Source organism: Rana temporaria, chromosome 3 (assembly GCF_905171775.1).
Source record: "Rana temporaria chromosome 3, aRanTem1.1, whole genome shotgun sequence".
NCBI classification, from domain to species: Eukaryota; Metazoa; Chordata; class Amphibia; order Anura; family Ranidae; genus Rana; species Rana temporaria.
The window spans coordinates 355,087,824-355,100,578 of record NC_053491.1 but is presented as its reverse complement, the minus strand read 5'-3'; positions in this window follow the sequence as shown (position 1 = coordinate 355,100,578).

The following is a 12,755-nucleotide window of genomic DNA, read 5'->3' as shown; positions in this document are numbered from 1 at the left end:
AATGACTTCCATTTTATTCTCTAGGGTGTTAGAAAAAAAATATATATAATGTTTGGGGGTTTTAAGTAATTTTCTAGCAAAAAAAAATGGTTTTGTCTCGTAAACACCGACTCTGAAAAACAGGCCCGGGGCTAAAGTGGTTAAAGGGGTTTAAAAGGCAGAAGGTTTTTTATCTTAATGCATTCTATGGTAGATTAAAGGATGGTCATAACATCAGTCGGTTTATTTTTTTGCCATCTGTGTCCCATTGGAGAGATTTCTCTTCACTTCCTGTCCCATAGCCAAACAGGAAGTGAGAGGAAATCCCTGCAAATTAAGAGAATTCCTTGGGGCCCCTCAGGTCACCAGAACTAGTCTCCTCATTGGAAGATTTCCCTTGTTTTACTTTTCTTGGGAGAACCGCGATTTGCTGTACCGTAAAAACAATCATATCGGGATATCCCCTCCCCCTTCTGCCATTTACTATAGAGCTGATTGAGGACCAGATGGTCCCTGGTCATCTCTATGACCTTCTGAGGCCGGGCAGTAAACTGCCATTTCTTCTGCTGGGAAGCCTAGATCGTTTTGTTTTTTTTTATCTCAGGTTTTCCAGCCTAAAGGCGAGATCTGGGGACTTAGCCCCCATTCACACCTAGGCGTTTTTACGCCTGTAGTGCTACGCCGCTGCTGCCAGAGGGATGAAAACACATGTCCCTCTATGGAGATGGTTCACATCTCCACGCTGAACGCCGGACGCCGGACGCCTGCCGCCTGAAAAAAGGTCCCGGACCTTTTTTTCAGGCGGCTTTCGGCGTTCGGCTAGGAGATGGAAACCATCTCCATAGAGGGAGTCAATCTGGGGCACATCTAGGCGGACAATACCGGCGTTTTGTCGCCGCAAATCGCGGTACAAAACGCCGATATTTTTTTGCCGCCGCAAATTTGTCTGCCTAGGTGTGAATGGAGCCTTATAGTCCCCAGATCTCGCTATAAAGAGGACATGTCATGCCCTATTCCTATAAAGTAAAATAAACAATAGAAAACTTTTTTTTTTTTTAAAGCGCCCTCGTCCCTGCCTGCTCTCACGCAGAAGCGAACACATACGTACACCATGCCTGCATATGTAAACGGCATTCAAACGACACATGTGAGGTATCGCCATGAATGTTACAGCGAGAACAATAATTCATGACCTCCTCTGTAACTCTAAAAAGGTAACCTGTAAAAAAAAAAAGATTAAAGCGTCGCCTATGGAGATTTTTTGTTTTTACTCGGCGTAACATCATCTTTCACATTATGCAAAGAAATCGGGCTAACTTTAGAGTTTTGTTTGTTTTTATTTATTTTTTTGTGAAAAACACATTTGAAAAATTTCTGCGCAAATATCATGCAACGTAACAATTGCAATGACCACCATTTTATTCCCTATGGTCGCTGCTAAAAAAACATATATAATGTTTGGGGGTTCTGAGTCATTTTCTAGCAACAAAAATGATGATTTTTACATGTAGGAGAAAAGTGTCAGAATTGGCTTGGGAGGCTGTGGTTAACGTGGTGTGGCAAGGGGTGTGTCCTCTGCCTACATACTTTTGCTAGTAGGCGTCCCTCGTTCCCATTTCAAAAAGTTGAGAGGTTATGAACAGGGCCGCCATCAGGGGACTACAGGCATTACACCTCAAAGGGTGCCCCCCCCCGTTTTTTTTTTTGTCTGCCCCCCCCCCCCCCCCTTTAGCAACTCATGGCACTCATTCCTAATTTTTTTTTCTTTTTTTTTCGTCTGACCTTAGCAACTCGTGGCAGGAGAGAGAAGAGAAGACTTGAGTTGACTTTGTTTTGTTCGTCAGCCCCAACCCCCCCTTATTATCTTGCGGCCTAAAGCTGTGTAAGGGGCCCCAAAATTTGTGATGGCTGCCCTGGGTATGCGCTTGCAGTTTACAACTTTTAATGCTGCTGGATCCTGCTCTCTCAGTGGTTCTTCCCTGAACTTCAGATCTTCTAAATAAAGAGTTCACAGTGATCAGTGCAGTCTCCAGTCAGTCTGTTAATTTAAAGAAGGGAGAGGGGAGGGAAGTGACTTACCATCCTATGCTATGGGGCTGTGCGTCTTTTTAAACACACTCTAGGGAGAGTCAACTCTAGTCTTTGCATTAAAGGGTGGTTCCATGGGACGGTGCAAGAGAAACGAGCCACCCAAAAAAAGGACACCTGGGGCAGTGATCGTGGCACCAGCCTAAACTAGAACATAGGTGAGGATTAAGATATTAAAAGATGCATATTTAGTATGTGATTAAATCAGCTGCTAAAAGTGCTTCAAAAATGAGGGTTTAATATCACTTTAAGTCAATGAGTCAGAAAGTCGGAGGCAGCCAGAATACTAGCATTTTCAGAATGAAATTAAAAAAAGGCAGCCTCCAAATGATACCAAAAACAAGTTGTTGAACTATAACTGAAGACAAATTGTAATAGTTTTTGCACTTTAAAGGGGTTGTAAAGGTTTGTTTTTTATTTTCTCAATAGGTTCCTCTAAGTTAGTGCATTGTTGGTTCACTTACCTTTTCCTTCGATTTCCCTTCTAAATGTTTTTTTTCTTTGTTTTCTTTGTCTGAATTTCTCACTTCCTGTTCCTCCTCAGTAAGCTGTTCTGGCTGACTAACCACCACTAGGATGATGGGGCAAGCTTACTGAGGAGAAACAGGAAGTGAGAAATTCAGACAAAGAAAAAAAACATTTAGAAGTGAAATCGAAGGAAAAGGTAAGTGAACCAACAATGCACTAGCTTAAAGGAACCTATTTAGAAAATAAAAAACAAACCTTTACAACCTCTTTAAACATTTACGAAACATCAGGAAGATACAAAGATTCACATGAGTTCAGACATAATAACTGTGAAGGTTTGAGAAACTAGTTGGTTCACTTAAGAACAGGAAACCTCAAAAGACAAAAAGAGTTCACCTTTTGAAAGGGGTGAGGTCTGCCGCTAGATAAATGGAGTGTTCAAACTATCTGTCTACATTCATGACATCTATACAAGGTTGTGCCAAACTCTACACTGAAGGCAGAGTGAATGATAGAATTTAAAGTGGAAGAAGCATCACATATATTGTTTAATGTTAACTGCATGCTAAGAAATGTGTAAGGCCTCGTACACACGATCGGTTAACCAGAGGACAGCGGTCTGAAAAACCGTTTTCATCGGTCAAAACCGATCGTGTGTGGGCCCCATAGGTTATTTAACCATAGGTTAAAAAAAAGAAAACTTGCTTTAAAATGTAACCGATGGATTGGTAACCGATAGGTCAAAACCGATCGTTAGTAGGCACAACCATCGGTTAAAAATCCACGCATACTCAGAATCAAGTCGACGCATGCTTGGAAGCATTGAACTTCGTTTTTTTCAGCACGTCGTTGTGTTTTACGTCACCGCGTTCTGACACAATCGTTTTTTTAACCGATAGTGTGTAGGCGCGACGGACCATCAGTCAGCTTCATCAGTTAACCTATGACAACGGTCCTTCAGACCGTTCTCATCGGATGGACTGATCGTGTGTACGAGGCTTTAGTGTAAAGCCTCATACACACGTTTGGACTGCCATCTGACTTTTCCGTGGATTTTGCTCTGAATGGACGTTGGCCGTGAACTTAGTATGCATATACACGGCAGGACTTTTTCAGCCAACTTTCACCAAATCACGTGATTTTTCAGCCTTTTACCACCACCCTTTTGGCAACTTCTGCTATTGTTGTCTGATCTTTAGCATTGGTTCTGAGCAATGCGTGTTTGTACTTTGGACTTTAGTACGATGGATTTGTGTACACACGATCGGATTATGGTCCATCGGACATTTGTTCTTGAAAAGTTAGAGAGCATTCACAGCGAACATTTGTCCGATGAAAAAGCGAAAACAATTGTCCAATGGAGCATACACACAGTCGTTTTGTCAGATCAAACAGGTCCGTCAGAAATTTGTTGTCAAAAAGTCTGATCGTGTGTATGGGTCTTTACACTTGTGTGGTGTCCCAGTACAGGTATTTGCTGTAGGCCCTGTCAGATTGAGACCCTCGGCTTGTGGGGTCTCCCCTGCAGGGACTCAGCTAGTCATGATGTGATTTATACTGTTATGGTTGATAATACGTTTATTAGGTGTGTATAGCTTTAAGAGGTTTAGTCAGCCATCTCATGTTCAGTCAGAGTGTATTACCATCTCATGTTCAGTCAGAGTGTATTAGAGTCGGGAGGACTAAGTGCTAGACAAGACCTTATTGTGTTGTGTTAGGCCTTGTACTCACGACCGGATCTGTGCGCTGGAAACTGTCTGCCCGACAGTTTCCGGCGTACAAGGCTGATTTGTGTTTTGTTCCGCTGGCGTGTACACACCAGCGGACCAAATTCCCGTCGTACCGGAACGCGTGCACGTAAACTACGTACGACGTCACTATAAAGGGGAAGACCAAAGTTAATGGCGCCGCCCTCTGTTCCTCTTTTGCTAGTTACGTGTTTGCTCGTGTTAGTGAAGGTTTGGTTAGAGCTGATTCGCGCTTCTCGGTCTCCAGGCTTTGACAGCGTGTATTCACGGGTTCAGTGCGTGTGCTTGCGGTAACGTAGTTGTCATTCGGCTATAGGCAAGCAGGTTGTTTCTGCTTTAGCAGTTGCATCCTGTGCGCTCGTATCTGTTTGTCACGCGTTTGTCGCAGGTAGTGCTGGATTTGCGAGTGCTTTCTGTTTCAGTGTGTTCTTGACTGACCAGCCGGCCGGTTTGAAGCCATGATGGAGCAGCAGCGTCAATTTTCGCGAGTTGGTGCTGTTTATGGGATGGCTGCTGGATATGTTCATTTGTCCAGTACTTTGGCCAGAAACAGGGGGCGGAGGCGTTTCTGGACCAAGAATTGGTTGCGCCAGCGTGACCAGTTCTCACATATGCCTCTGCTTAGGGAACTCCAGGAGAATAATCCTAATGACTTTAGGAATTTTCTCCGCATGACGGACCCCGTATTCAACCGTCTGCTGGATCTTCTGTCCCCCTATATCACGAGGCAGGACACTGTGATGCGCCAAGCCATCACGGCCGAGCAGAGGCTTATTGCCACGTTGCGGTACCTGGCGACTGGGAGGAGCCTGCAGGACCTCAAGTTCTCGACAGGCATCTCTCCGCAGGCGCTTGGGGTCATCATACCGGACACGTGTGCTGCCATCATCAAAGTTATGCATGAGGAGTATATTAAGGTAAGTTTCCTGGCTCTAATAATGTGGCCAACTAACTTTATTTTTCTTTTCCCAGATATGCTGTGTGTTTAACTAACGTTACCTTTTCTCCCTATGCATGTTGATATCAGCTTTACATGTTTTATTCTTGGCCTACCTGCATATTTGTCCCTTACCCAATATTAACCTGTCCAGCATGCTATCCTAGGGACAAACCCACCTTGCCATTTTTTCAAACAGTACTTTTTGGTTTTTGTGCCCCCCCCCCCCCTTCAAACTTTTATTGTCCCCATCAGAGGGCTGTGGAGTCTCTTAATGAAGTGGCCCTATATATTTCATTTCCCAAATTCTCCATGCACATTTTTCTAATGCAATTTTAATACTGTGAACTGTCACAAGGATGCTTGTAGGATGTATTTGTTACAAAGTACTAAATCTCTAATTTTGTTTGTCCCCACAGCTACCCTCCACACCACAGGAATGGCAGTCTGTGGCTTCCCAATTTGCCCAGCGGTGTGATTTTCCAAACTGCGGTGGAGCAATAGATGGGAAACACGTCCGCATTGTGCCCCCACCCCGCTCGGGGTCCTACTATTATAATTACAAGGGTTATCATAGTATTGTGTTGATGGCGGTGGTGTCGGCACAGTATGAGTTTCTATATGTGGACGTGGGGAAGAACGGCCGGATGTCTGATGGGGGAGTGTTCGCACGGACTGATTTCTATGATCGTCTCCAAGCTGGTGGTCTGGCATTGCCACCAGATGAAGATAATGTGGAAGGACTTCCGTTTGTGTTCCTAGCGGACGAGGCTTTCGGGCTTGGTCCTCACCTCATGCGGCCTTTTCCCCAGAGGACCCTCACCTCAGAGAGGAGTGTGTTTAATTTTCGGTTGGCCAGGGCTCGGAGGGTAGTCGAGAATGCCTTTGGGATACTCACCAACCGGTTCCGCCTGTTCAGGACATCGATACATCTGGCGGAATATAAATTGGACACCGTTGTATTTGCCTGCTGCATTTTGCACAACTTTTTACGCAGGCACTCCCAGACGTACCTACCCGACATCGGTTCTGAGGCAAGACTACCCTCAGATCCCCTTCCCGGGCTGGACACTGGTCGCGCTGGCTTGGCCCCCCAATCAGCTCGTGAGGTACGCGACAAATATGTTGAGTACTTCATGGGTCGGGGGGCCATTGCTATGCCAGATCATATTTCTTTCTAATTCGGCCCCCAAAGAAAGGAATATTCTAAAAAATAATAAATAATTAGACCATTGGACTTTATACAGTTGTTTGTCATTAATGCTTTTTCTCTTTTTCTGTCTTCCTGGTTCTCTAACTAACTTCTTCAATTGTAATGCATAATTGATTTCTCCACTTTTAGTAACTAACCACATTTTGCACAGTATTCACTCATCTACAAACAGGGTATTGAGTCTAGAAATAAGAAGCAACTCCATTTGTAAATGTTGAGGTCAATTTTTTTTTATTTTTGCTTGTTCATGACCCCAAAAATAATTTTATATTTTTTTCATTACTCCCTGCTTTTGTACTTAGGAGTCTTCAAAATTTTTTTAAAATTTTTTTTTTTTTTCAGGTAATTCAACCAAAAATATTATGCAGATTATACATTTATTAACAAGTTCACTTTTTTTTTCATCAAATATAGTTAGATTTATTGTTTACATATATATATATAGATTATATTTGGTGGGGTGTTTACCGCCTTAAATTTTTTTTTGGCCATATTTTTTTGGCACAAAAAACAATAATTTTTTAACCATTTTTTTTGTTTTTGGTGTGTTTTTCTAAAAGAAAATTTTTAGGTGAGAATTTGGAGTCAAATCTCTACTTCACTAAATTCAGTGATTAGAGAGATTTATAATTCTATATATATATTTTAAAAAATTTTTGGCGTTGTTTATTCTTTATGGTCTAAACTTTATAGTATCCCAAAATGTTCAACATGGTCAAAAAGTAACAAAATCCAATTCCAAAAATATAAAAACTCACAACAGCAGTCAGTCATGGTGTGCTTTCACACTGGAACACGCCAAAATTGGAAGATACACACATTCAGTGCAAACTCGCCAAATGTCATTGGTTCAACAGACAAATGGCCACATGTGCTATCTGACATCATGGGTGATCAATGTCTGTGTTTTGTGGGAGCAAACCCTTCCTCTCAACTACTTGAGGATGGAGGAGGGGGTTGGACCCACAAAGCACAGACATTAGATATTCTGTGATGGCAGATAGCACATGTTGGCACACTGTGTGTGTATCTTCAAATTTTGGCGTATTCATTATTCAAACTGTAAAAATGTTTGTGGGGGCGGGGGATGGGCGGGGGGTGTTTCAGTCTTTGACACGGCCCATCATGTCAATAATGTTCTTAAAATTAGATTCGATCACCATCATTCTTTGCCGCATATTGTCCATTTCCGTGCTGCATTCCAAAAGGACATTTGTTACATTCTGTTCCATGAGAAACATCCTTTCACGCATATTGTGCATTTCAGTGCTGCACTCCATTACCTGCTGAATAATTATAGCAGCACTTGCACGTGAAAATATTGGCACACCATCCTCCTCCCCTAAAACAAAAAAAAAAAATGGCATTTACAATATTATTTTTCAATGAGGCCTATCTACATATGTTTTTTTGAATCAAGCTAGGGTGACACTGACCTGATGGGCTTCTCCTTTCCACCTCTTCGACATCTTCTATCACTCCTCCTTCTTCCACCACCTCCCCATCATCTTCAATCACTCCTCCTTCTTCCACCACTTCCCCATCATCTTGGACTCCTCCTTCATCCATCAATCCACCTTCTTTCAATTCGCCAAATTGTTCTTCCGCCACTTGCCCTTCATCTGCTATGACTTCTAAGTCCAAAATTACTTCTTCCTCCTCTCTTCCTTCCTCCTTTCTTCCTTCCTCCTCTCCTTCCACATCCTCTTCTCCTTCCACATTCTCCTCTCCTTCCACATCCTCCTCTCCTTCCACATCCTCTTCTCCTTCCACATCCTCCTCCTCCTCCACATGTTGAGATGGCAGATTTTGGCCTTGTCTGGCCCTCTCTGCCTCCTCCAAATGCTGGCGACTTCTTTCCCCTGAAATAAACCAAAAAAAATGTAGACTCATCAGCACACAGATATTGGAGAGCATAAATCGCACACATTGCTTAGAAGATGCTTTCATTTAGTTACTTTTATCTTTCACCAAACCTACATTTTGCAATTACTTCTATATGGCAAGCTCTGATCCTGCCCCTTTTTAGCAAAGTGACACACATGGATGTCCCCCCTAAACTGTATTTCTGGGAGACCCTACCAAAACCCATTTTTGATTTGGGGAGACACAGGTGCTCTGCATTGCAGATGTGAAAACATCTGCTTTATTACCACTGTTTTTAGAATGAATCCTGTTTGCCTTTCCCATTCTCATACTTTTTTTTTCTAGAACTAGCTTTTACACAATGTTTACAAACAAAGTTTTTGGCCAGTGAGCCATGTCCAGGTGTGTTGTTCCTGGAATAACCGAGCCTTTCTGATAAACTATGTGATGTTACGTTGTTTACTAAGAACACTATTTGTAAATATGTAGTTATTTATGTTCTAAAAAATAAATAACAACATGTCTTTAAAATTACAAGCAGGCCAAGGAGGCAGATGGTGAAAAATACATGGCAACACATTATTGCAGACAATCACCACCCCCCCCCCCCCCCCAACCCCAATATATATTTACTTACTTTTACGCAGAATTTTAAGTATTTTCTTCATCTGATGTGGCTCCCTCAATTTTAAGTCTGACCATCGTTTCCTCAGCTGTTCCTTGGACCTGGTGATCCCAAACATCCTCTGCATTCTCCTCGCCACCTTGTCCATAATATGTGCCTTTCGGCGGTTAGGGGTCTTGTATGGCCCTAATTCACCATCATAGTCCTTTTTTCGCATGATGTAAACTAACTCCACCATTTCCTGGAACCGCATATTAGTGGCTTTATATCTTCTTTTCCTTGATCGGGACGTCCCTGCCTCTGTCCCTTCACTTGTGGCATGAGAGCATCGTGCCCGCTCGTGTGACATCGCCATCTTTCCTTTCCCACAGAGATTATGGGCGTGGAAAAGATGAATTCTTACGCCATGGGCGGAGAAGAGGGCGGCGTTTAATACATACGCGGAGTGTAGAGAATGCAAACAACGTGTTTACGTCCGTTACGCGGAGAATCTTCGAGCGCATCCAGAACATACACAGTTAACGCCATATTTCCTAAACTCATTGATTAGGGGCCTCGCAAAGGTGACGAGGGCGGGGTTTCATAAATACGCGGAGTGTTTAAAAGGTTTACGCCGTGATTACGCATCTTACGCGGTAATTAGGCGAGCGTGAGAAACGAGGAGCGAGAGACAGGAAGGTAAGGAAATTAAAAATGTGATCAGCAGAGGCCTTGAAAATGTAGACACATGGGATGGGGGTTTGGGCTGTTGGTTGCACCCTTTTTAAGCTATTCTGTCTATGGGGTACCACAATGTTATTTTGGTATCCAAATGCTTTTGGACACCTCACAAAATAGAGATGTGAACAATGCTGTACCTCATTGACAAGTTTTTGAATGCTGTATTCAGATCAGGCAAAGTATTGTTCAAGTGTTGGTTGTACAGAGGTCATTAGGAAGTGTCTTTTATGTCATCCATTGTCAGGGGTATGAGATTTACACATGAAAGAGTGCCTAGATGAAAACTGTCATTTGTAAGCATTGTTTAATTTAATATATTTAAAATATTTACTGCAATGTGAACAATGGCTCTGCATCTAGCAAATCAATGTTTGGTACAAGCAATGCGGCCGAGCTGCCAATCATTGTTTAAACAAGAGAGACTGTGTTTGGAATTAGATATAGGTAATAAATTTGAAGACACATATTAGATCAAGGTCAACGCTGATCCTTTGGAATATTTATTTTTCTGTGGTTTATGTTTTTGTAATCTAGACTCAAAAAGAAATATAATTTTGCTAAAATTGCAATGGACCTCCTACAAAGCAAGGAATCTATAGAGGCCTTACTTCAAAAATACCAGGACACGCCCATCCTGTGGAATTCAAAACACTCGTTATATTGCAATAAAGAGGTACGAGCGGCAGCACTAGAAGAGCTAGCAAATTATATGCAAACTTGGGTGCCAGGATGCACTGCCAACATGGTGAAGGATAAACTTGCCAACCTCAGAAGCACATACAGGAGAGCATACAAAGCTAATAAAATCAAAAAATCGGGAGCAGCAGCAAGACAAGCAAAGGAACCCAAACTGTGGTATTATAAACAGATGGCTTTTTTGCGGGACGAAATGGAAGGCAGGAAAACGATGTCCAGTCTTTCTTCCAACCTTTCCTCCATGCTACCTTCCAGCGGACCTTCCCCAGATGACCACAGCCCTGCAGAGTCGGAGGAAGAGGGCCTGGCTGACAGAGATGCAGATCTGCCACCCTTCGATGAGGAGGTATAGTAGTTTCCTCTATATTTATGGCGTAAATAATTCTTGGTGGATTAATGATTAGATATTGTAAAAAAAAAACCAAGCTGGAAAAAAGCAAACAAAAAGGTGTACAGACAAATAGGTGTCAGGGATGACAACTGCAGGGGTCAGAAGTAGAGTGTATTCAAGTAATAATGAACAGAAAATACTGAACGAAAAACATGAAAATGAGTGTGGTTTTATTTAGCGAAATTGTAAAAAAATTCTTTTTTTTTCCACACAGGAAGAAGAGATCAGCCAGGAGGTGGCAGATCCTCAGGTGTCTGTCAGCCAGGAGGAGGCCGGGGTCAGTGGCAGCCAGGAGGAGGCCGGGGTCAGTGGCAGCCAGGAGGAGGCCGGGGTCAGTGGCAGCCAGGAGGAGGCCGGGGTCAGTGGCAGCCAGGAGGAGGCTGGGCCCAGTGGCCTGCAGCAGGTCCACCCGGCCAGGAGAACCACCACCAGCCAGTCTTCTCCCCCCCAGGTGAGGCCATCAGGCCGAAGGAGGCAGTTGAGGCCTGTGGAGGAGGCAAGCCTCCGCATGATCCAGGAGGCAAGCGCCATCATGAGGGCCCCCCTCAACCCCACAGAGGCCTTCAGTGCCTCATTGGCCCATGATTTAAATGAAGGGGAGGAGGACCAGAGAAGACTGGCAAAGGCCCTGATGAACCAGGTCCTTTGGTGGATGCAGAGGGGCCTGCTGACCCCAGACACTGGGCTATGTGACCCGGCCCGGCTTGCGGAACACCATCCTCCTGCTGCCACATCAACCCCACCTGCAAGACCCCGTGTTCGATCCGCTGGAAGGCTGCCTGGAGGGAAGGCTGGAAAGAGGAGGAAACGTTGATTTTCTGCCTTCAATTTCCAACCACATAAAGGACATCTTGTTTGTACTACCACAGTTTGGGTTCCTTTGTTTGTGTGCTGCTGCTTCATATTTTTGTGTTTGGCTCCTGAGGCTTGGAAGTTTATCCTTCACCATGTTGGAAATGCAAGTTTGCATATAGTTTGCTATCTATTCTAGTGCTGCCGTTCTTTTTATTTTTTGTGATGACATTTGCCTGAATAAAAGGCCTTTTGCTTTCATTTGAAAACATGTCTATTGTTTGATATACTGTGGGGATTATTAGGCAGCAAACCTTTAATAAATATACAATGGGTAATTTACAAAGGACACACTCCTTGGGGGGGGGGGGACATTTGGTGTGCCAACATGGTTTAATATTCTCTAATGAAACACCAAAAAAAAAAAAAAAATTTAAAAAAACATGTAAAAAAAAAATAGTTTAAATGGTGACATAACTAGAAACAAAAAAAGAAATTAAAAAAATGCACATTCCTTTACAAAAATGACTACTCTAAATTATGGAGGACCACCAACCAAAACACACGTCTGGCATAGAAAACATTATTAAAGGATTACATCACAAGCAAGAAATGTGACATTTCAGTATGGGACAACTCTATTGAAATTGCATCAGCAAGAGAACGGGGTTATTCTAGCAAGAGAAGAATTAATAAAACGAGGCTTTAAAATGTGGTTTAGTGCGCCTTTTTAAGACATTGTTCTCTTGCTAGAATAAAAGGTTTCTAATGACGAATGTGCCATATCCCAAAGAAACGCGAGTTTTACCTGAACGAGCGCTCCCGTCTCCTCATTTGGACTGAGCATGCGCGGGGTTTTTGTACGCTGCTTTTGTGTACAGACGACCGAACATGTCTGACGGACACGATTCCAGCAGACTGTTTTAAAGCAAGACCAGGAAACAGTTGTTCGTTGGAAAACGGTCTGGCCGACGATTGTTTGCTGGAATCCTGTACGTTGCTGCCTACACACGAACGAACATGTCCGCTGAAACTGGTCCGCGGACCAGTTTCAGCAGACATGTTTGGTCGTGAGTACGAGGCCTTATACTACAGGTCAGTCTCTATGATCCACAGCTCTCAACCAATGGGCTTCAGTCTCATCAGGCCTTTATAAGGCATTGTACTTCCTGTTTAAGCCAGTCTAGACTACACACAGTTCCTGGCAGAGCAGAGCAAAACACAGTCAGAGA